This window comes from Anolis sagrei, chromosome 3, assembly GCF_037176765.1.
Source record: "Anolis sagrei isolate rAnoSag1 chromosome 3, rAnoSag1.mat, whole genome shotgun sequence".
Lineage (NCBI taxonomy): Eukaryota > Metazoa > Chordata > Lepidosauria > Squamata > Dactyloidae > Anolis > Anolis sagrei.
Window position 1 is genome coordinate 18114462 of NC_090023.1, and position 24201 is coordinate 18138662.

Genomic DNA, 24201 nt, shown 5'->3' on the forward strand with positions numbered 1-24201 from the left:
AAAAAATGCACATTTTCCCACCCCAGAAAGAGCGCAATTTCTGGGGTGGCTGTTCAGATGTTCTCTCAGGACTAGCCCGAGAGAACATCTGAAGACCCTACCCTAGACCCCTTAGAAACTAAGAAAAATGTACCTATCCTCCATTAAAGCCCCGGCAAGCTCTCCTGGCATGTAGAAATGACACGCCAGGAGAGAGGTGGGGTGCCAATTTTCCTCCCTCCTCCCCCCACCCCCACTCTCCTCTTTGCTCTGGAAGAACTACCGGGGCTTCTAATGGAGGATAGGTCAGTTTTTCTTAGTTTTCTAAGAGGTATAGGGACTTGGGGGGAGGGAGTGGGTATTCCCACAGTTTACCGGGCTAATAAGCAAACATCTGAACATGAGGAAGAACTTCCTGACTGTAAGAGCCATTCAGCAGTGGAACTCTCTGCCCCGGAGTGTGGTGGAGGCTCCTTCTTTGGAAGCTTTTAAACAGAGGCTGGATGGCCATCTGTCAGGGGTGATTTGAATGCAATATTCCTGCTTCTTGGCAGGGGGTTGGACTGGATGGCCCATGAGGTCTCTTCCAACTCTTTGATTCTATGATTCTATGTTGCTGCCATTTTTGACATTCATCAGTGTACTCTTCGGAGGAGTGCTGTTGGTATGATTTGTGCTTTGGGAATTTCCCCTTCATTACCTGCAGAGGGAAGAGGGAAGCTCCTTTTCTAGCCCCCCCCCCCCCTTATCAACATGGCAAGGTGAGGACGAGAAGGAGGAAGCTCATTGTGTTCTCTGTTACTCCTCCATCCCCTCACTTGACTGTGGCGCTGAATTTTATGGTATTTACGATACTTCTCTTGCACAATAGCCAATCTAAAAGTGTTGCATAAGGAGGTCATCTATTATACCACCTCCTTACCCCCCCCCCCCCCCCGTGATGCCACTGGATCCACCAAAACTATCACTGTTGAAGGAGCTATCAGCAGCCATTGGTGCCTTGCCAGTTCCCCCCACAGCCACCACCCACCCCAGTTGTCTCCTCATTCTGTCTATCCTCCATACCATTTTTAAGTGTATGTGTCAAAAGATATTTAAAGTTTCCTTTCTTACTCATGATCACTCACTGAGACGTGGAGGGGGAAAGGACACGGGATACCGAGAAGATCCAGTGGGAGTCCAAGGTTGGTGTTAAGACTGACTGTGAACTATAAAGGCCATTGGTTGAAAGACTTGTACTGGGAAAAAGTGAAGCTTCTATGGTTTCTGTGATCTAAAATTTTCCTAATCAGACATAGGATGCAGGCATGTAGCTGGGGTGGGGGGTGGGGCGCTTGGGGCGCTTCACCCCTCCCCCCCCAATTCTCATGGTGGTCTGCAAAAAGGCCTTACTGGTACATTATTTAAACTGTTATGTTTATTCATATCATGCTCTGATCACCATGCTCAATATATCTCATATGCATGGGGGTATTGGGGTAACGATACAAAAGTTTTGCTAGGGTAGACCCTCTTTCACTCAGACACAGCCCCCCCCCCCCCCGAATCCATATCCTGGCTACGGGCCTGATAGGAAGGAACACCTTTTTGTCCCAATTTGCATTTAGACAGGGGACATGAATGTCTATCAATCCAGTTGATTTAGATTAGATGTTGCACTAATATGGAATCTAGAAACGAATACTGCAGATTGGAGCTGCATTATTATGCTGTTGTATATGTGTGTGAGGAGTGACTTGAGAAACTGCAAGTCGCTTCTAGTGTGAGAGAATTGGCCATCTGCAAGGACATTTCTCAGGGCATACCTGGATTTTAATGTGTTACTATCCTTGTGGGGGGCTTCTCTTGTGTTCCTGTATGAGGAACTGGAGCTGACAGAGGGAGCTCAACCCACTCTCCCCGACTTCGAACTGCTGTTGGTCAGCAATCCTGTTGCCACAAAGGTTTAACCCATTGTGTCACCGGTGGCTCCTATTATGCTGGTGTAGACAAGCATAATAATACAGGCATCCTTAAGCTTATTTTGCTGTGTTTGTTTATAAGCTGCCAATTTTTCAGAAAGTTTCTTCTGAAACTTGTACAAATTGTAATGCACATTCCTCCTCATACACACATTTTGCCTATTCTACATATTTTTGTATCCAGACCCCATGAACAGAATACAGACCTCACTACCTCTGAGGATGCTTGCCATATATGCAGGCAAAACGTCAGGAGAAAATGCCTCTAGAACATGGCCATGTAGCCCGGAAAAACCTCCAACAAGTGATTCCGGCCATGAAAGCCTTTGACAATACACAGAATACATTTAATACATTATTTTTCACTATCATATAAAATTTGAAGGTTATTCCCCCCCCCCCCCCCGGGTATATATTGATCTGATATCTGATTGCACTGCAAAAACACGTTATTGACATATTATTCATCAGAAGATATGCTTTACTATGTCTTTTTGTTTGGAAAGTGTGATCTAGAAGAGATTTCTCTCTGATCTCTTGTTTTGAATAGATAAGAATGAGATTAAATTGTCTAACATGGAGTGATTTACTGTGATTACTTTCCCAATTCCTTGGTTGATTGTTATGGTAAAAAAAATCAAATATTGTGCCATTTGTTATAATTTAATAATCAAAATGGTTTGGATACTGTCCTGTTAGCTCTGTATACATTAAAGGTGTCATGTACATAAGTAAACTGTCATTCATAAACCAAATGGATTTCTAGCATTACTGCTTTAACATAAATATCTGTAAGTAGTAAAGTAATGCGGAGGCAGAAACATCACTGAACAAATACACACAGAGAGAGACAGACAGAAAGGAACAGCAGTTCAGGATGTTTTAGCAAACTAGCAACATGCATTTGCAAATTGAGAAAACCAGGTCAGAGAAGCCTTGAATAAGTAAATAAAAACATTTTGACGCTTCCACAGACTACATGAAAGCTTCTTCTGAAATGCCTCCAGGGATTATTTTTCTTTCTTTCACCAGCCTCCACTTTTCTTGCAATTTTCATTTTGGTGGCCAAACGAATAAATCTACCCCTTTTTTTTAACTTGGTGGGGGGTAGCAGATGAGGCAGGCTTATTTATATGCTCTTATGTGATGCCAGTGCACATATTTTATTTTTCGCTGAGGTTTATTTTGTGCATGGGAGATATTTTGCTGCTAGTATGGAGATATCTCTAAGTGCCAGTGAGAGAAAGCAGTAGGACCTATTAATACAAACAATCAATTGGTCATCTGTATTGTTATAAAAGACTTTGCTGCACTCTCCTTTGTTAAATTGGACTTAAGCAATTTAATATGTTATGCTTCTGGGGAAAAAATAACTTGAATTAATCCTGGTGGTGCAGAGGGTTAAACCCCTGTGCCGGCAGGACTGAAGACCCACAGGTCGCAGGTTCGAATCCGGGGAGAGCGCAGATGAGCTCCCTCTGTCAGCTGCAGCTCCTCATGCGGAGACATGAGAGAAGCCTCCCACAAGGATGGTAAAAAATCAAAACATCCTGACGTCCCCTGGGCAATGTCCTTGCAGGCGGCCAATTCTCTCACACCAAAAACGATTTGCAGTTTCTCAAGTCGCTCCTGACACGACAAAAAATAAATAAATAAATCCTGGTAATTATTTATTATTTATTATTATTTATTTATTAGCTGCATTTGTTGACCGCCGTTCTCAGCCCTTTAGGGCGACTCACGGCGGTGTACAACATATAAAAGGCAATTTACAAAAGACAATAACAAAATAACAACATATCCATAATACAATAGTTATATAGTTACACTAAAAAATCCACTATTAGTGGACATTTGTTTTGTCCTTCTACCCAAATCTATTCACATTTGAAGAAAATGTTATAGTCAGTCAGTTGTATGGCTGATCAAGGGTCCATCTACATCAGTGGCTCCCAACCTTTTTTTTTTAAACCAGGGACCACTTCACCAGGAACCACTTTGACCAGGGACCACTCTCCAGCGTAAGTACCAAAAGGGTTATGACTCAATTTTTAGTCAACATTAGATTTGGTTTGGGGTGCTGATTCAGAAAATTGCATTGGATAGACCACATCAACTGTGGTTTCTGATAAAAAACATATGCCGTGGTCAGCAACAGGCAAGAGTGGCAGCCAGGGCAAAAGGAGCAGAAATAAAATAAATAAAGAGAAAAGAGGCTCGCGGACCAGATTTTCATCCTCGTGGCCCACTGGTGGTCCACGGCCCACACGTTAAGAAACACTGATCTACACTGTAGAATTAATGCAGTTTGACACCACTTTAACTGCCACGGCACAATTTATGCAATCACGGGAGTTGTAGATTTAAAATGGTGTGGTTCCAACACATTGTTCAAAGAATATTGGAACCTTACCAAATTACAAATCCCAATATCCCATATCATTGAGCCATGACAACCAAAGTAGTGTCAAACTGTGTTATTTCTGCAATGTAGAAGCAAGCAAAATGTAACCTGAGAATATACCTTCATCTTTCGGATTAGAGATTGATTTTGCTTTACAAACTTAATTTCTCTGCAACACTTCAAAATATTGAATGCCAGGAGGCACTTGCACAAAAACATGCTGATTTATTATTCTTCTGAAGGGGAGGGGGGATTCCAGTTGCTGGGAAATACATTTTTATAAATCTAGGAATGAGTAATTAGAAGTATTCTTTCAATCTCGGGAAACTATGCAATATTTCAGTGCATCGTAATATTCATTTTCCGAGTTTAGGACATTCTATAGCACAGGAGAGGAAAATCTGCAGCCAGTAGGCTTTCTCTGAATGGCAAGAAATCTCTATTACCTGCAAACACATAATGGCTGTCTCTCCAAATCGCCACCTTTCATAGAATTCTAGAGTTTGAAGGGACTCCAAGGACCATTCAGTCCAACTCTTTTCATCATGCAGGAATATGCAATCAAAGCACTCCCATTTAACCACTGTTCCACTGTTGAACAGCTCTTACCACTGGGAAATTGGGTAGCTGTAAGTTTTTCGGGCTGTATGGCCATGTCTGGAACATGGCAATACAGCCCGAAAAACTTACAGCTACCCAGTGCTTCCAGCCATGAAAGCCTTTGACAACACACTGGGAAATTCTTCCTAGAATTTAAGAGGAATCCTTTCTCTGTAGTTTGAATCCATTGCTCCACAGCTTGGTCTCTGAAACAGCAGAAAACAAGCTTGTTTCTCTTCAGTATGATAACTTTTCACATATTTAATCATTGCTGTCATGTCACCTCTTAGCCTTCTCTTCTCCTGGAGAAGCATCTCTAGCTTCTTAGGCTTCACTTTGTGAGACTTGGCTTCCAGACAGTTGGTCACTCTTCACTCTTCTATGTTGGTCACTCTTCTCTGGACACATTCTAGGTTGTCAATATCCTTGAATTGTGGTGCCAAGAACTGGACCCTGGTATTCCAGGTTTAAACAGAGGCTGGATGGCCATCTGTCAGGGGTGATTTGAATGCAGTATTCCTGCTTCTTGGCAGGGGGTTGGACTGGATGGCCCATGAGGTCTCTTTCAACTCTTTGGTTCTATGATTCTATGAGGTGATCTAATCAGAATTGAGTGGTGCTATCACTTTCCTTGATCTAGATCAGTGGTTCTCAACCTGTTGATCCCCAGGTGTTTTGGCCTACAACTCCCATAAATTCCAGCCAGTTTACCAGCTATTAGGATTTCTGGGAGCTGGAGGCCAAAACATCTGTGGACCCACAGGTTGAGAACCACTGATCTAGATACTATACCCCTATTGACACAGCCTTTTCTGAAGCTTATTCCCAATCTAAAATGCAAGCATAGCAAGATATCTTATTGCTATTTACAGTAGAAGTCCTTCACCCAGTCATCACCACTGAGCCTAACTTGCCTTGAAAAGTTGGTGTAAAGTTGTTGGCAAGAAGAGAACATCTACTCTGAGCTCCCTGGAAGAAAGGCAGAATAAATACAAATAACACATAAAGAAATATGGACAAATGACTGCTGAGCAGCCTGAGCTTATTAGAAACGCAGTGGAGAAAAAAAAAAGTCCAGACTGCTTATTATGGAGTGCATTTGCAGCTTGATCCCAAGTTAAATATGGATTTGTGCCAGGGAAGAAGAGGTGAGCAGATTTGCTCTTATCTAAACAGAATAGTCAGTGTCTTGGCAGGGTGTTGGGAGTCTGGATTGTATTTACACTTGCAAATAGCAAGTTCTTTATTCACACACATTCTTTCCAACTGACTTACGCCAAACGCGAAACCGTCTCTGCATTTTATGCTGTAGAAGAATCTGTCCCAGACACATTAACCACGTGCCGACAAATTGAACCGGCTGCTCGGAAGCTCCCGGAGGAGCTCTTGATTGCCAATTACACTGTTTCTCCTTTCTCTCAAATTGCTAAGAAACAGTAACCTGCTTGATTTAAGATTATTTCCATAGCTCGTAGCCTGTGCACCAGGCAACTGCTTTATTATATTTGGGACTGCAAGAGCATTGTGCCAGCGTCAATTGTGTTCTGCGGCCTTACTTGTAATGCTCCCGGTTTGACTCCCATTTATTAACTTTCCTCCGGCTGCATTAACTGTGCACCTGATCGGATCATTCTGCCTGCCTGCTGTTTCATTTAAAAAAAAATAGCAAGAAAGAAAACCAATGTATAGTTATGTTTTTTTGTTTAAGGAAAAGAAACACTTTAAAATAATTTCTTGGTCAAATCTTTTAACCTTCCCCCTTTAATAAAACAGATAAAAAACCTTATGCATATAGGATGTTAGGAATGATTGTGCCATTGTCTGTAAAAAATATTAGGTTCTTTGATCAGATAATTCCTGATTATTTGCATTGTGCTTGGGAAGTGGGAATCAATGCTCATAGAAACTGGATTGACACTACCATATAAGGAAGTTGGAACTGCATTATGTAAGTTTACACTGACCATAACATGCAGTTCGGGCTGCATTACATGGCAGTGTAGATCCAGCCACAATAACACAGTAGCTGCACTATGCCATCTCTTTTCTAAATACTTGATCAGATCAGATCGAAAGGCAAAAGGGGTTGCCTTTGAAGACTGCTCGGAAGCTACAATTGGTCCAACGGAAGGCAGCCAAGCTGCTCACTGGCACGGCGTACAGGGAGCATGCCAATCTGCCAATCTGCTACCGAGCACAATTCAAAGTGCCTATAAAGCCCTAAACGGTTCCACCCCAGCCCATCTCCCCCAATGAACCATCTTGGAGATTAAGATCATCTGGGGAGGCCCTGCTCTCAGTTCCTAATTCTTCACAAGCGCAATTGGTGGGGACGAGAGACAGGGCCTTCTCAGTGGTGGCCCCTTGGTTGTGGCACTCCCTCCCTAGTGATATCAGGGCAGTCCCCCTCCCTCCTAGTGTTTAGAAAAGAGTCAAAACCTGACTTTGAGAGCAAGTGTTTGAAATATAGAGCAGTGCAGGAATGTTAGTATGGAATATGTGCAATTTGACTATGGATTGGCCTTTAGAATATGACTCTGGATGATGTGATTCATTGATATGTATTTTTATTATGCTTATTATGTTTTGGTTTTAACTTATGATTTAACTGATTTTGTATGTTTTAAGGCACCGTGGAGGTGTGATTGTACGCCGCCTTGAGTCCCTCTCAGGGTAGAGAAGGGCAGGATATAAATAAGATAAATAAATAAATAAGCAATCCCCCCTTCAATAAAACAAAACAAAAAAAACCCAACTTAAAGGATATTAGAAATGAATATGACAGTATCTTTGAACAATTAGATTGCTGGATTAAGTATTGCTTGAGATTTTGTGTTGCACTCAATATGAAAATGTACTCATATAGTTACATATTGGTTGCACTATGCTGCCTTTTGGTTCAACACTTATGCTATGGAATTGGTTGTGTATCTGCCAGTGTGTCTTGTACAACAGAGAGTGCGTACTGGTTGTTCCTGCAGCCCTAGTGAATCAGTTGGTACACCAAAGGCACTAACATTGTTATTCACCATCCAACAAGGCAGACCTTCATAGCTTGCTGAGCCTCAGTTAGAATAGATGGGAATCACTGAATCCTTTGTTGAAAACTGAATCGTTGAATCTTTGGTAAATCCATTAGATTTTTTGCTGTTCACTTTGGCATGGAATATTTGCCGCTTTTCTTCTGGAAACCACCCTGAGTCCCTCTTGTTGTGTTTCAAATAATAATAATAAGTATTATTATTATTTTTCAATGGGTCCTGTTCTAGTGAGGACTAACCAAAAGTTTCATCATTCTGAATTTTTTACAATTGTGATATTCTTTTCTTACAACCATGAACTGAATACATGTGTTGCACAGTAAACCCAAAAAATGTAATTCAGGTTGAACCTCCCCCCCCCCCCCCCCCCATGTTACCCAGGAAGTTGAAGACCAAAATACTCAAATTGTCCACATGAGTGGCGGAGATAGTAACATCTTTGCTTTCTAATGGTTCAGTGTACACAAACTTTCCCATATCCCAAGACATGCCTTTATGTGTATGTATGTATGTATGTGTGTGTGTGTGTATATGTGTGTGTATATATATATATATATATATATATATATATATATATATGCAAATACAGACACTTCAGAATCAGAAAAAATGCAAAATCCTTCTAACCTGCAGAGAAACCTACACAGGTGAATGATATCAATAGGATTCCAATTTGGCTTTTTAAGAAGATAGCTATGTTTTGCTTGCATAGTAACCCCAGTGTTTACTGTGGATTCCATTTGAATAATAATTTATTGTCTTCTTGAAACCTTTTTGGTGCTCCCAAAGTTTTGTCACACCTTCCAGACACTGGAAAGTTTGGTGCATCTTTTTTTTCGCTAGGCAGAAATTTAATCAGGAAATATGCATGTCTGAAGTAAGTGAAAGGTTGGTTTGTGTTGTTTTTAAATTAATTTTAATAATTTTGAATACAAATTTAAGAGTTTGAACTGTGGAATTACAATTATGACTACCTGGCATATTTAATTTTATTTTCCGGTCCCAATTCAAGGTGCAGGTTATCACCTACAAAGCCCTAAACGGTTTGGGACCCGCCTACCTTTGTGACCGTATCTCCCGCCATGAACCATCTCGGGCCCTCTGATCTTCCGGGGAGGCCCTTCTCTTGCCCCTGCCAGTCTCCCAAGCTCGTCTAGAGAGTACAAGGGAGAGAGCCTTTTCTGCTGTGGCTCCCCGACTCTGGAACTCACTGCCTGGAGAAATTAGGAAAGCCCCTTCCCTTGTGGTCTTCAAAAAGAACCTTAAAACCTGGCTCTTCCGCTGGCCTTTGATGAGTAGGTATATAATCCCACATGATTGCTCTGACTCAAAGTTCTGTCATTGGCGTATATGTCTCCTCTCATGGGAAAGCTTGCTTCCACAACTCCCGCTGGAATTAACCCTCTACCGTAAATTACCTGCTTCCCTCTTTTATCTCACTGGACTTTTTAAATTAATTTTAATCATTTTGTCTTCTTAATTACTACATGTTGTCCGCCCATTATACTGCCTGTGCTTATTTTTTTTATTTTTCATATTGTTATGTATTCATGTGTTTTATTTAATTATGATGTTATTGTTTATTGTTCGCGTTTTCGGTTTGTGTTTTTGGTTTTCTTTATTGTAATTGTCATTTGGGCTTGGCCTCATGTAAGCCGCTCCGAGTCCCCATTGGGGAGATGGTGGCAGGGTAACAAATAAAGTTTATTATTATTAATAATAATAATAATAATAATAATAATAATTTATTAAAGATTAATGTGGGGTAGTTGGCAGTTCAAATGCAACACTTTGAACATGGTTGAATACATAAGGATTTTTCAGATATTTAAGTTAAGTATTGAAAGCCATCTGGCTGAATGTACCAATCTGTCAGTTTTATTTTTTCTCATATTAATGTATTTTAAAACCTCGTTTTCCCCCTTCTCTTCAGTTCTGCGAACATGGTTGAATGAATAGGCATTGAATCGTAGATATTTAAGAACTGAAGCATGCAAACCCACTTGCTAGATCTACCAATCTGTCGATTTTGCCTTTTCTCACAATTATATGTTTGGAAGTCTTAAAGTCTTCCTCTCTTTTTATTCTCTGAAAAAAAGAAATATTGGTGGGGGAAGGAGAGTTTGTGTACAATTCTTTGGCCTTTTGTTATTGTTTTATAACATACACAAAACAAATTTCTCATCCATTCTTAATCTATATGTCAAGTTGTGCGGATGTATAAGTTTCAGTCTCGATTACTTGCACCTGTATTTATACTTGGGCAAGAGTACCTAAATACAAACAGTAATATGAGAGGCAGCCTTTTGTTATGTTTTACTTCACAATGTTGTATTCTACACAGCGATCTTCCCTTAGTCTGACACACTTCAAGTTTTAGCACACCCAGGCTGGCTGGTGATATTGAGATTTGTATCCCAGCTCATTTGGAGAACTTCAAATTAGTGAGTGTGTTTGAGTATGGCACTCTGATTTCTTCTGCTTCTGTCTGCATTATGGTAAAATTTCTGTATTCACAGAAGACATGTTCTAAGATGTGGATACATGAAATCATAGATAGTACTAAACCCAAAATGTTTACTATACTTGGTCTGGAAACATACCACAGAATCACACTGGAGGATAGAGAGAATAATAAATACATCTTGGAGGAAGATTTTTTGGATTTTTTGGTTAAGTGAAACCATGGATATCAAATTTGTGGATAAGGGGGACATATTATATTCACTTTCTGTCTTGCCTTACTTTATTAAAAACACAAATTATTATTGTATTGTCGAAGGCTTTCATGGCTGGAATCACTAGGTTCTTGTGGGGTTTTTTCGGGCTATAGAGCCATGTTCTAGAGGCATTTCTCCTGACGTTTCGCCTGCATCTATGGCAAGCATCCTCAGAGGTAGTGAGGTCTGTTGGAATTAGGACAATGGGTTTATATATCTGTGGAATGGCTGGGGTGGGGCAAAGAGCTTTTCTCTGCTGGAGCTAGGTGTGAATGTTTCAGCTGATCACCTTCATTAGCATTTGAAGGCCTGCCTGAGCCTGGGAAAATCTCTTGCTGGGAGGTGTTAATCTGTGCCTGGTTGTTTCCTCTCTGTTGTTTTGCTGTTGTAATTTTAGAGTTTTTTAATACTGGTAGCCAGATTTTGTTCATTTTCATGGTCTCTTCCTTTCTGTTGAAATTGTCCACATGCTTGTGGATTTCAATGGCTTCTCTGTGTAGTCTGACATGGTGGTTGTTGGTGTGGTCCAGCATTTCTGTGTTCTCAACACCTCCCAGCAAGAGATTTTCCCAGGCTCAGGCAGGCCTTCAAATGCTAATGAAGGTGATCAGCTGAAACATTCACACCTAACTGCAGCAGGGAAGAGCTTCTTGCCCCATCCCAGCTATTCCACAGATATATAAACCCATTGTCCTAATTCCAACAGACCTCACTACCTCTGAGGATGCTTGCCATAGATGCAGGCGAAACGTCAGGAGAAATGCCTCTAGAACATGGCTCTATAGCCCGAAAAAACCCACAAGAACCTACACATTATTATTATTATTATTATTATTATTATTATTATTATTTACCCTATTTATCTTCCACCCTTCTCACCCCGCATGGTACTCAGGGCAGATTACAATGTACATATACATGGCAAACATTCAATGCCATAAACACACAACATATATAGACAGACACACAGAGGCTATTTAACATTCCAGCTTTTTCATGAGGGTATTCTGGCCACCAGGGTTGCTGTCGCTTCACGGTCCATTTGTGACACTGGTGAAGTACTTCCTCATTCTTTGCATGCTTGCTGGAGTTTTTTTATGGTGTCATAAATTAGCCTCCCCACATAAGTGGCACCTAAATTTGCTACTTGACAGATGCAACTGTCTTTCGTGCTGCAAATTTGGTCAGAAGCTCACTCCGACCCGGGCTAGCTTTGAACTCATGACCTTTTGGTCAATAGTGATCTTAATGCAGCTGACTCTCAGCCAGCTGCTCCACAGTCCTGGTGCTATACATATAAATAAGAAAATAAATATATCACTGAACAACAGGACAATACAATACCAATGCCAGACTGTTTTCCGATATAATTGTAAAATAATAACATGTACCGTAGGTGTGCACACATATGGTCACCATCCTGATTTAGGGATTCTGCCCCCCCCCCCCCATGTGAATTCCATGCAATCCCTTAATTCCTCTATTTGCCACCAGCTTTAGCTGGGGTGATGCTTGTTATGAGCTTATTAGGAATTCTGTCAACACGGTGCTTTTGTGAAACACTGATGGGTTTGTGAAATATTAAATTGTCAAGATGATGGTGGTTGGGTATTGGCCATTTTGAGTTTAGCTCAGATTTAGCGATGTGATACGGTGCCATGTGCAGCTCTAAGATGAAAACTCTCAGAGGCACCACCACCAAACTTCAAACTAGTTGAAAGCATGTCAGATTTGATGGATGCAAACGAAACTGAAGAATCCCTTTCCCCCATCTCCCTTGCTGACTCTTGACCTTTACTTTTTCAAGAGAAGAAACTTCAAGAAAGCTGAAGGCTTGTCAAGTTTGATGGCTGCAAGAGAGACGAAGCCATCAATCTCCCTTGCCCATTCCTGATCCCCACTTTCCAAAAAATTAAGTGGGCTGTAGCTGTGTGATGGAGCACGTACTTCGTATGGAAGCATCCCAAGTTCAATTCTTGTTTGGGATAGAAGGACCGCTGTCTGAAACCCTGAAAAAACTATGCAGATCACCAAGCCAGATTGACTGACATTAACTCTGTATAAGGCACCTTCATTATGTCTGCATGATCCCCATCAGCAGCATCACTGATGTGGCATGTGAGAGCTGTTGTGACCTGTGGGTTATTTATGGTTTTGTAGAACATAAAGCTGTCAACACAGTGGTGATTGGATAGTGAAGATTTTGAGTTTCACTTAGAACATAGTGGCAGATCTGCTTTGCCAGATCTAGTCTTCAATCTTGTTTCTCTACCTAGAGCAGACATACTTAATTAATTACTAAATGTTAAATCATTGCATATGTCATTATTATTATTATTATTATTATTATATTTAATTATATACATAATTATATATAATACTAGCTGCCCCCTGCCATGCGTTGCTGTAGCCCAGTCTGGTGATCTGGAAAATAAAGTAATGAGATAGTGTTGGTTTCTAATATATGTAATGGCTTTATGCGTGTGGGTAAACAGTATTTCTTGCTGTTTCTTTGTCAGTGATTATGTGGAGATTGTCTGGTTTGCCTATTCTGGAACACACAACACATAATTGTCCTTCTTTAGGGGTCCCTTTCAAATCTATGATACTATATCTCTCTCTGTGTGAATCATATCTATCTATCTATCTATCTATCTATCTATCTATCTATCTATCTGTCTGTCTGTCTGTCTATATCTATGACTGGATGGCTCTTTGTCAGGAGGGCTTTGATTACGTTTTATTGCCCTGGTAAAGGTAGTTGGACTAGATGGCCTTACATATTTTCTGATGGTCATGGGAGTTCTGTGTGGGAAGTTTGCCCCAATTCTGTCGTTGGTGGGGTTCAGAATGCTCTGATTGTAGGTGAACTGTAAATCCCAGAAATTACAACTTGCCAATGTCAAGGTCTACTTCCCCCAAACTCCATCTGTGCTCATATTTGGGCATATTAAGTATTCGTGCCAAGTTTGGTCCAGATCCATCATTGTTTGAGTCCACAGTGCTCTCTAGATGTAGGTGAACTACAACTCTAGAACTCAAGGTCAATGCCCACCAAACTCTTCCAGTGTTTTCTGTTGGTCATGGGAGTCCTGTGTGCCAAGTTTGGTTCAATTCCATCGTTGGTGGAGTTCAGAATGCTCTTTTATTATAGTTGAACTATAAATCCCAGAAACTACAACTCCTAAATGACAAAATCATAATTTTTGAGTAATGGCCACTCCTTGTGTTGTGAGACGTTTTGTTGCCAAATTTGGTGTGATTTCGTTCATTGGTTCTTTTGTTTTTAAGGTACTCATTATGCACAGAGAATTTATATATATATATAGATAGATAGATTGATAGATAGATAGATAGATAATATATTTAATTATATAACAACAACAACAATAATGGGAAGTGTTCGGCTTGTGATTTTGTGATGCGCGATCCAGCATATATATATATCTTGTTTGCTGTGTCTTATTGAGTTTTTGTGTCAGAAAAATAATAATAATTTATTTCTAGACCACTCTCTCTCCTCAGGGTGGTTGATCCATAAAAAGGCAAACATTCAATGCTCAAAATAGTTACAGACACATCAAAATAATACAAAATAATGGAGAGTAACAACAGAAAACTGTTTTTGTCTTGATGTGTAGACTCCACAAATTAAAGAGAATGCATCCCATCAAGAGCAGACCAAATGAATAAAAGAGATTTATATATGTGGTATGAACATTTAACAGTGTATTCAATGAGTCTGTTGTAGTTGGAACTAGAAATAAAACACCTTAAAGGCACCAGAGCCCATCTGACCTTGGAAACTAAGCAGGGTCAGCTTTGGATAGTACTTGGATGGGAGTCCAGCGGTGAATAGTAGGTGCTGTAGACCACCTCTTAGTATTCCTTACCTAAGAAAACTCCGTAACGTTTATGGGGTCACCATAAATTGACAGGCAACATGAAGTCATAACCCACTTGTCCCAGTCTTGATGGGACAAGCAAAAGTATTAAACTCAGTCAAGGCCAAGGGAGCTACTTTTGTGTAAGCACATATAGACGCTTCCTCAGTCTAGAAGTCCCATAGCCTTTGTTAGGTCCAGTGGTTGAGATTGATGAAAGCTGTAGTACAAGTTGGGAAGTCTAATGTATAGAATTACTTTGCATGAATGTGGGCATATTCTGATTCAGCATAATCTACAATAGTTTTAACTTTTTATATTGTTCTGTGCCAATTATTTGCATTCACTAAAAGTACTTTTACAAATTAAGCAAAATACGAACCTTTGTGGTGCTAATACATAACTTTAAAGGCTGTGTTGTGATTAATTATGTAAAGAAGAAGTGCTGATCTGCTGTTTGCAGATAAATTTGATGATAATGTTTATACCAGTTCTCCCTGATGTACGCATTTGTATTTCATGAAAATTTATTTTTCTTACGGCAGCGTGGGTGTCTTTGAAGAAGGCTGTTTATCCGGCTGTATATAAATATAATGAATTGAGTTTGTTTCTTTTGCCTAATGAGCTAGTTAATTTTTACCCTTTTGTTTGACAACTCATATAACTCACGGTTTCTCCAAACTTCTCTGGAAGCACGTTGGTGAGTCACAAGATTTTGGTGCCTTTCAAAGCTGTTTAGAGCACAGATTTGTCAGGTGCAAGCACTGTTAAATGGAGGGCACTTTGAGACAGAGGAAAATGAAGAATGGAACAATAAGAGACCATCATATTCCAAACTAAAAATGCTGTCTAGTTTGGAACATGAAAATTGGGGAACATTTGCATCGAAATGTCAACCCATTCTTCGGCTAGATTGATAAGCAGTCTTGACCTAATGACTTTCAAATTTGCCAGAGACCTACTGTTACTGATGTGCAAGGGTTCCCCAGATGCTCTGTCTAGTTTCCCTTCCATACTATCCTTTCCATAACTGAGTAAGGTGATACACGTGATGACCCTTACATTTTCAGTTATGGACCTGACAGGAGGCACATCTAAACAATCAGTAAAATAGCAAAGGAGGAAGCAAATCTAACATGTACCTGGTCACATGTCATGTGGAGGAATTTGGTTGAGTGGTGGATGGAGCTTATACACATCCATTCTTACCCCGTTTCAGGATCCGGAGTCTATGTGGCTTCATGGCTATGGGGGATTTGTCCCGTCCGTCCCCCATCCAAAGCCCCTCACTATCCTAGTCTGAAAGTCAGTTCAAGGTTGTTCCTCAAAACATCCAGCAAACAGTATGAGAAATCTGGTTTTTCCCTTTCCCTGCATGCCCAAGCCAAAGGTTACTGACAGAGAGAGAGCTTTAACATAGTTGGTCAGTCAGAGGTCCGCACAAGGAAATAAATCAAGAAGTCTACCTGGGCAATCCAAAAGGATAGTGATATAGAAGCCAAGGTCAGATCAGATATGAACCAGAGATATGAAGGTGATGTTATAAATCAGTTGTCAGCAACAAAGGTCATAGTTCCAGCTGCTAGATTTTTAGTCCAGCCTTATTTCTCAACTGTTCTGTAATTGCCAAGCATTTGTGATAAAGGCATCTGGACCTTATGATGCCCTCCCTTTCTTGACGATGTTCCAACAAGGTAGATAAATCTGTGCTTTCCTTTTGAGGCTGCTCCTTGAGAGCTGCTACTTTCAGGTTCTGCGTGCTGGAAATTCCAGCTCCAAGTTAGGTGGCTTTTGGGAGCTGCACCTCTCAGATTCAGCTGCTGACATTTCCATCTGCTCTTCCCCGCTGTTTGAGTCCTGAGAGCAAGGCATGACACCTGCCTCAAAGCGCATGTGCAGATTGCCAGAGCACCCATCCCTTTCTTGGTTTCTTCATGTGATATGGTTTACACTTATGCACACGGATGCATATTATGGGTCCTGTTTTGGAGTATCTTGTAATTTTGCTTATCCCAGTTTCGTGTGCATTCCTGTGTCAACAGTACGCCATGTTTTTGAGAAGTCTTCAATCTACATTAGGTGGACAATGTAGATGTGTCCAGGGTTTCAGAAGTGACTTTTTAAAAAAACAAAACAAAACCTAAATCTTTTAAAACTCTGAATAAAACTGAACAGGTGGTGTCATAGAGTACTATAACATACCAATGAATTTACTTTCCTGGTGGCATGTATTTATTATTATTTATTGTAGACAATTGATAGTGACAATTGATAGTGATTGAGATTAGAAACTGATTGCTCGTTGTGTCTTGTAAAAATGGGTTCTGCTGGAAGGACAGTGGGCACTGTGCTGAATATACAAACCAACATTATACATGTTTTGTTTTGGGTTTTTTGCAAATATATATATGTGTGTGTGTGTGTATGTGTGTGTGTGTGTGTGTGTATACACACACACACACATCTATAGTGTTCTGTCCAGGATTTCATTCCATGGTTTCCAAAACTACTGTCTATACATGATTTTATGTCACGACTAATGTTTCTCAAAAAGGCAGCAGTGAAAATTGTCTCAACAGAGTTGGTGGATACATGGACTTTATTCTATGAAGCCGTTTGGAGAACTATTGGTGAATTGCTGTAATGCAAAAAAGTCCCCTCTCCTCCTGGATTCCAGGTTTGGACCTGAAATCTTGGGTCATAGGATCCTGTTGAACTGACTGTCCTAGAAAATTATCTTAATATTGTTTTGTTCATTTAATTTTATATATATACAAAAAAGTTGTGTCTATGTCATGGTGTAGATTGACAAATGTGTGTTGCCACTTCTGGAGAGGTACTACATATTGTTTCATTTAGTACATTCTGATAATTAAATTACAGTCTGCAAACCTGGGAAATGGTGTCCTAATTAGTCCTCTAGAATGTCATTAAGGGAGAAGAAAGGTACAGAAGAAATCTAATAAAGATATCACTAAATCATTTGGTGGGATGGTTCACCAGACTTTGTTATAAAGTGGGTTGAAAGTTCTGAAATGGTGTTGTCATTTCAAATGCTGCAGAAGCATCATTCCTCTCTTCCTTTAACATTCAGCTATTTAGACACTTCTTCAGCTTTTCCGTACTGTTTCATTCAGGGGATGACTGATGGACTTGACAGCTCTGTCCAATTGGGATTCTGTGTGCCTCTACAAGTGAGGAAATTTTGACAGCCTCAAACTGTAGGATGACACTGCATTTCAAGTAGGGAACCAAAATAAATACAAGTGCCCCTAACTCATTTTTTGAAAAAATAAGTTTCTTATTGTCTATCAACTTATTTATCAATATATCTAAAGAGACGGGGCAGTTGCTAAGGGATTAGACATTACTTCTGGCATTGGACACCCCATACAATAAAATACCTTTGTTTTCCTTCATAGACCCTCTCAAAATGATGTGCAGAGGTGATATTATGTCTTGTCACCATTTTGAATGGTACTCTGGTTGAAACAGAGGTATTAGTGGCATTTGTAACCATGGGTGTAATGTTTTTGCACGCTCTGGGGTATTAGGAAGGCTTTCTACATTGTTTAGAGCAGAATGTTTGAAGGTGCAGAAACTTTCAGGGGTTGCCAAAGTGAGATTGAATTGACATATCTGGGCTTTAGGCCATGCTTCCCTAATTTCTATCGTAGACACATAAAAAAAAACTCTCAGAATTCTAGTAGATATTGAATTATTTGCTAAGACCGCCAATCGTTGTGTGGTACTTCCCCAACCAATTTCATTTTTCCTAGGAAAGGATATGATTAATAGTTTTAAATATTTACATGGACCCTTGGTATCCTCTGGTTTTGGTTCCAGGGCACACCATAGATTCCAAAATAATTCAGGATTGTTGTTGGTTTTTGCACCTTCTCTACCATCATTCCTTTTCAGTGTTGGGATAGGGTGTGTTATCACATCATCTTCTGTTTGGAAAAATATACTGTGAAATATGGCATGTTTGCATAAGTCCTGGGACTCATCCATGCCAACTATTGCACTTTAGTCATAGAACCATAGACCTCATGGGCCATCTAGCCTAACCCCCTGCCATTTAGGAAAAGTACAATCAAAGTATCATTGACAGATGGCCATCCAGCCTCTGTTTAAAAGTTTCCAAGGAAGGAGTCTCCACTATACTCTAAGGCAGAGAGTTCCACTGCTGAACAGCTTGTATGGTCAGGGTATTCTTCCAAATGTTCAGGTGGGATCTTCTCCTTTAATTTGAACCCACTGCTCCGAGTCCTCGTTTCAAGGACAGCATAAAAAAGTCTACTCCCTCTTCCTTATGACACCCTTATGACATTTTTATACATGGTCCTCATCATGTCTCCTCACAGCCTTCTCTTCTGCAGGCTAAACATACCGAAGACGCTCCTCATAGGACATGGTCTCCAGACTTTTGATCATTTTAGTCACCCTCCTCTGAACACTTTCCAGCTTGTTAATATCTCTTTTGAACTTCAGTGCCCAGAATTGGACACAGTATTTCAAGTGAGGTCTAACCAAAGCAGAATAGAGGGGCACCATGATTCCCCTCGATCTAGACACTATACTCCTTTTGATGAAACTCAAAATCCCATTGGCTTTTTTAGCTGGTGCATCACACTGTTGGCTCATGTTGAGCTTGTTGTCCATGAAGTCTCCAAGATCTTTTTCACATGAACTATTGTCAAGCCAGGCATCACCCATTCCGTATCTTCATTTCATTTATTCTGCCCAAGTGGCAGCAAAATTTAATGTTGACAACATTTAATGTCACTTGGGACTGCATGAATCCAAATACAGTAGCTAGCTAGCTAGAATGCATAGTCTACTCATCATGTGAGTTGTTTCTGACTAAGAGCTCACATCCTTGACTGCTGGTGGAAAGCAAAAATAGAGGAAGTAGAAGGCGAAATGAGCAAGCAGCCTTCAACCGTTCTCCATTGAAGTCTTGTCAGCGTAAAGCATAGGTCATTGACTCATGAAGTTGTACTCATCAGGTCAGAACATTCCTCAGGCATTATCTCCTTCAAGCACCTGCAAATACAGGAATCCAAGCTGTAAGGTAAAACATCCTTTACAGATGACTATCTGATTTCAAGGTTAAAAGCTTCAGTTAAGGTGGGAATTCTTCAACTTCCTGGCAAGTTTGTTCCATTCCTAGGAATAAGGAGTTTCTGATTTGGAATCTCTTTCCTTATCATTTGAATCTATAGGTTCAGATACAACTCTCCGGAAAAGCAGAAAATAAGCTTCCCTCATCTTCCATCTTCCAGCAGACCTCACCTCTGAGGATGCTTGCCATAGATGCAGGCGAAACGTCAGGAGAAATGCCTCTAGAACATGGCCATATAGCCCGAAAAAACCCACAAGAACTGAGAGAATCTTCCATATTGTTGGGAACCAGGAGATGTTAGGCTCAAAAATAATCCTCTCTGGGGGTGATTCCACAAAAATATAGCAGAGTGCTAGATGCACAGTTCATAAACAGCAGAAACTTCCATGTAGTGAGCAAGGATTGGCTTCCATTCAACAGGATGGAACAGGATTGCAGATCCACAACTTCATAGGATCAAAAATTATGTTTATTAAAAATAAAATAAATCCATTCTAGATTGGAAAGGTTCTTGGAGCTAACTAGCTTCACTGAGCTATCTTCTAAGGAAAAGGGAAAAATAATAAAAGTAACTATATCTACTGCATCTTGTCTGGGCAATGGCAAGATGCTTCCTCACTCTAGAGAAGACAAAAGGAGAAGAAGGCCAATATGGACTACATCTACTACATCTTGCCTGGGCAAGGGCAAGATGCTTCCTCACTCTAGAGAAGACAAAAGGAGAAGAAGGCCAATATGGACGACATCTACTACATCTTGCCTGGGCAAGGGCAAGATGCTTCCTCACTCTAGAGAAGACAAAAGGAGAAGAAGGCCAATATGGACTACATCTACTACATCTTGCCTGTGCAAGGGCAAGATGCTTCCTCACTCTAGAGAAGACAAAAGGAGAAGAAGGCCAATATGGAGAACACTGACCACATGGTCTCCCCAGGGCAATAAAATTACCTTTAAAGAGGAAGTTATGTTTCCCTGAAGAGATCACATTCCTAAGTATTCAAAGGGGAAGGAGATAGTGGCATGCAAAGGTAAGACCCCCTTCTTAACCCCTTCTTAAAATAAGCTTACTAGAGGAAATTGGGGAGGAATCCCTCAGTCTGTCTAGGCTAACTACTCATTGAGAGCTGGAGACTTGTGCCGTCAGGGATGAAACCCAACACATAGCAGTCTCAAGCTTTTGCAGCCAAGGCTTAGAGATAAGTGGTAGGTAAGCGGAAAGATTATGGGGCCAACTGACAGCCTTTTTTCCTATGTCCATGATCTGCCCTCAGTCTTTTGGTTACCTATTCTTTACAATAGAAAGCTTAGGCAGAATTTTATAGCAGTGGCTGTATAGAAAATATTCAGTGAACTGTTTCTATCATCTGCCTTATTTCTGCCCCCAAACCTTACCCAGTGTTAAGTCAACCGGGAGGCTTTCCAGAAAGAGCCCAGATTAAGCGAACGCCACTCGTGCCATGGAATGATGGGAAAGAACAAATCCCAGTCATTTGTGAGGAAGAGAAGCCCTTAGAGAGTATCTGTGTTAGACACGCATGCACTAATACAGATGCTAACTGAAGCCATTTTTTCTCCTCTCTGTTCCCCATGATATGACTAAAAGAGCCAAACATTTTCTCCTTATGGTATGTGTCGCTTGGATTACGAATCGTGTACCTCTGTGCAGAAACCTTGACAGTTTCTGAGAAAGAGTTATAAAGAGAAGTTTTGATGTGGAATACGCGGTGAGCAAGGTTGCTGCAAATGTATAAAGTCTGCATCACAAGGGAATACCATCTGTTCTTTTATGCCTGAAGAAATGTATGCTGTACAGCACAGTTGAATGGAACAGGAGAGCCCTAGCCTCTCAATAAGAAGGGAAGTAGAATTTATCTAGGATTTCCTCAATCCTGTTGGGATATCAACGCATTTCCAGTGGCAGATACTGCAAGTGCCCTGAGCAGGGAGCAGGATTTTGGAGTACTGTCAAGAAAAAAGTTTCAACTTGATTGCACAAAACTATTGCATAGTTAGACCACTTGCTTCTTATTCTTACTCTACTGTGCCAAAGAGGGATGCTTTTACACTTATACCATCACATCAGATTGTGTCAGTTTTGATTAAGTTTTATATTACCCAAAAAGCCCAACTATAGAAAGGGTGCTTGAAAGTATGAAATGGAGGAGTTGTAGAACCTTTGGAGATGTTCTGAAAAATTGATGGGTATCCAAAAGGATTAAGGACCACAACTATTGCTTTGCAATTGAGAAAATTGAGAACTCCACCACATCCAGTTCTCAAGTCCATCAGTTGTATCCATCGATTGAACAGAGCATAGAAGAGTTGGAAGAGACCTTGTGGGCCATCCAGTCCTGCCAAGAAGCAGGAAAATCACATTCAAAGCATCCTTGACAGATGCCCACCCAACCTCTATATAAAAGCGTTCAAAGAAGAAGCCTACACCACACTCCAGGGCAGAGAGTTCCACTGCTGAACAGCTCTCACAGTCAGGAAGCTCTTCCTAATGTTCAGGTGGAATCTCCTTTCCTGTAGTTTGAAGCCATTGCTCCGTGTCATGGTCTCTGGGGCAGCAAACAAGCTTGCTCCCTCCTCCCTATGACTTCCCCTCACATATTTATACATGACCCTCATCATGTCTCCTCTCAACCTTCTCTTCTGCAGAGATAGGAATGCCTAGTTCTTGTTAGGCATGTGTCAACATAGGCGGAGTTAACATATTTCTATAGAGAATTCAACACCCTCTTGCAGATATAGAGTGATGTGGCTAACATTCTCTTCCCTTTGGACACCATGCAGCAGGGATGTAGAGACTCACTCTCTGGATTGTACAAATGTATTGTTGGAAACTCCAGCAAAGGTCACGAAGAGTCGGAGACGACTGAACGAATGAACAACAACATTGTTGGAAAATCACTGGATAGGACCAGAAAGTGTGATATGTTGTGAGGCTTCATGTGTTGACCTTACCTCTTCCTGGATTGTAAGGTTGCCATTTCAGTATCACCCCAAGCCTTGTGTATGGGGTAAAATATGAGACCAACCATAGTTGTGCATAACTTGTCATTCAAATGTACATATGAATATATGTTCCTGCTTGAAAATTAGGCAGACATCTTAAAGTGAAAATAGAGGAGATGAGATTTTTGGGAGACTGGATACATAACCTTTTATCAAGCCTACTATCAAGGAAGTGGTTATGGTGTCGTATTTTTTGGATCATGTGATTTTAATATTTATACTAGGATAATTTTAATGCTTTGTCTGAATGTTTAAATTGTGTTTATGTCTTACGTTTAATGGTTTTAATGCTTTTAAGTTGGAGTTACATGTATTAAGTAGTTATTATGATTTCTTTGTTTTTCTGTATGTTGGTATTGAATTTTTGCCATTAGTATTTTGTAAACTGCCTTGAGTTCCCCCAGGGGTGAGAAAGGCAGTATATAAATACAGTAAAGAAATAAATAATACTAGCTAGAAGGTAGATGCATAGCAGAATGGAGGGCTGGTCCTAGCACTATGACAGCTGGGAAAGAAGGAGGAAGATAACTAATTATATACATAGTTACCAAGTTTTCAGCAATAAACCGATCCTTGCAAATTGTAGCAAGCTGCTGCTGTATTATCTGAATTGGAGACTCACACCCAACTGTTTCTTCTTGCCCAAAGCTGATCCTCCTAAGAGTGCTGAATTTGCGCTCTTGTCTCCTGCCTGGAGATGACCTCTGAAAACTGGAGATTCTGGACCAGGACTTGAATGTGATAACCTTACCTGGGGTTGGAACATATTGCCATTTGATTTAACATGTATATTAATTTTAAGAGAAATTTTGACACTTCACATTCTTTGTAGATTGATCCAGATATTGCCAGAGAACCATAGGATCAGGTACCAGCTTTCATGGGCCAGCCTCACAAAAAGTGAGTCCTCGTGGACAACCAGTTAAACATAAGCCAACAATGTGATCTGGCGGAAAAAAAAGCCAATGGGATTTTGGCCTGCATCAATAGGAGCATAGTGTCTAGATCTAAGGAAGTCATGCTACCCCTCTATTCTGCTTTGGTTAGACCACACCTGGAATATTGTGTCCAATTCTGGACACCACAATTCAAGAGAGACATTGACAAGCTGGAATGTGTCCAGAGGAGGGCGACTAAAATGATCAAGGGTCTGGAGAACAAGCCCTATGAGGAGTGGCTTAAGGAGCTGGGCATGTTTAGCCTGAAGAAGAGAAGGCTGAGAGGAGATATGATAGCCATGTATAAATATGTGAGAGGAAGCCACAGGAAGGAGGGAGCAAGCTTGTTTTCTGCTTCCCTGGAGACTAGGACGCGAAACAATGGCTTCAAACTACAAGAAAGGAGATTCCATCTGAACATGAGGAAGATCTTCCTGACTGTGAGAGCCGTTCAGCAGTGGAACTCTCTGCCCCGGAGTGTGGTGGAGGCTCCTTCTTTGGAAGCTTTTAAACAGAGGCTGGATGGCC

At 40.6% G+C, this 24201-nt stretch overlaps 1 protein-coding gene across 7 annotated transcripts in view; it reads left to right on the forward strand.

Moving 5' to 3' along the window:
- The window catches only part of FAT3 (FAT atypical cadherin 3), a 695104-nt gene that overhangs the window by 273090 nt on the left and 397813 nt on the right, over window positions 1-24201 (forward strand). The window lies entirely within an intron of this gene.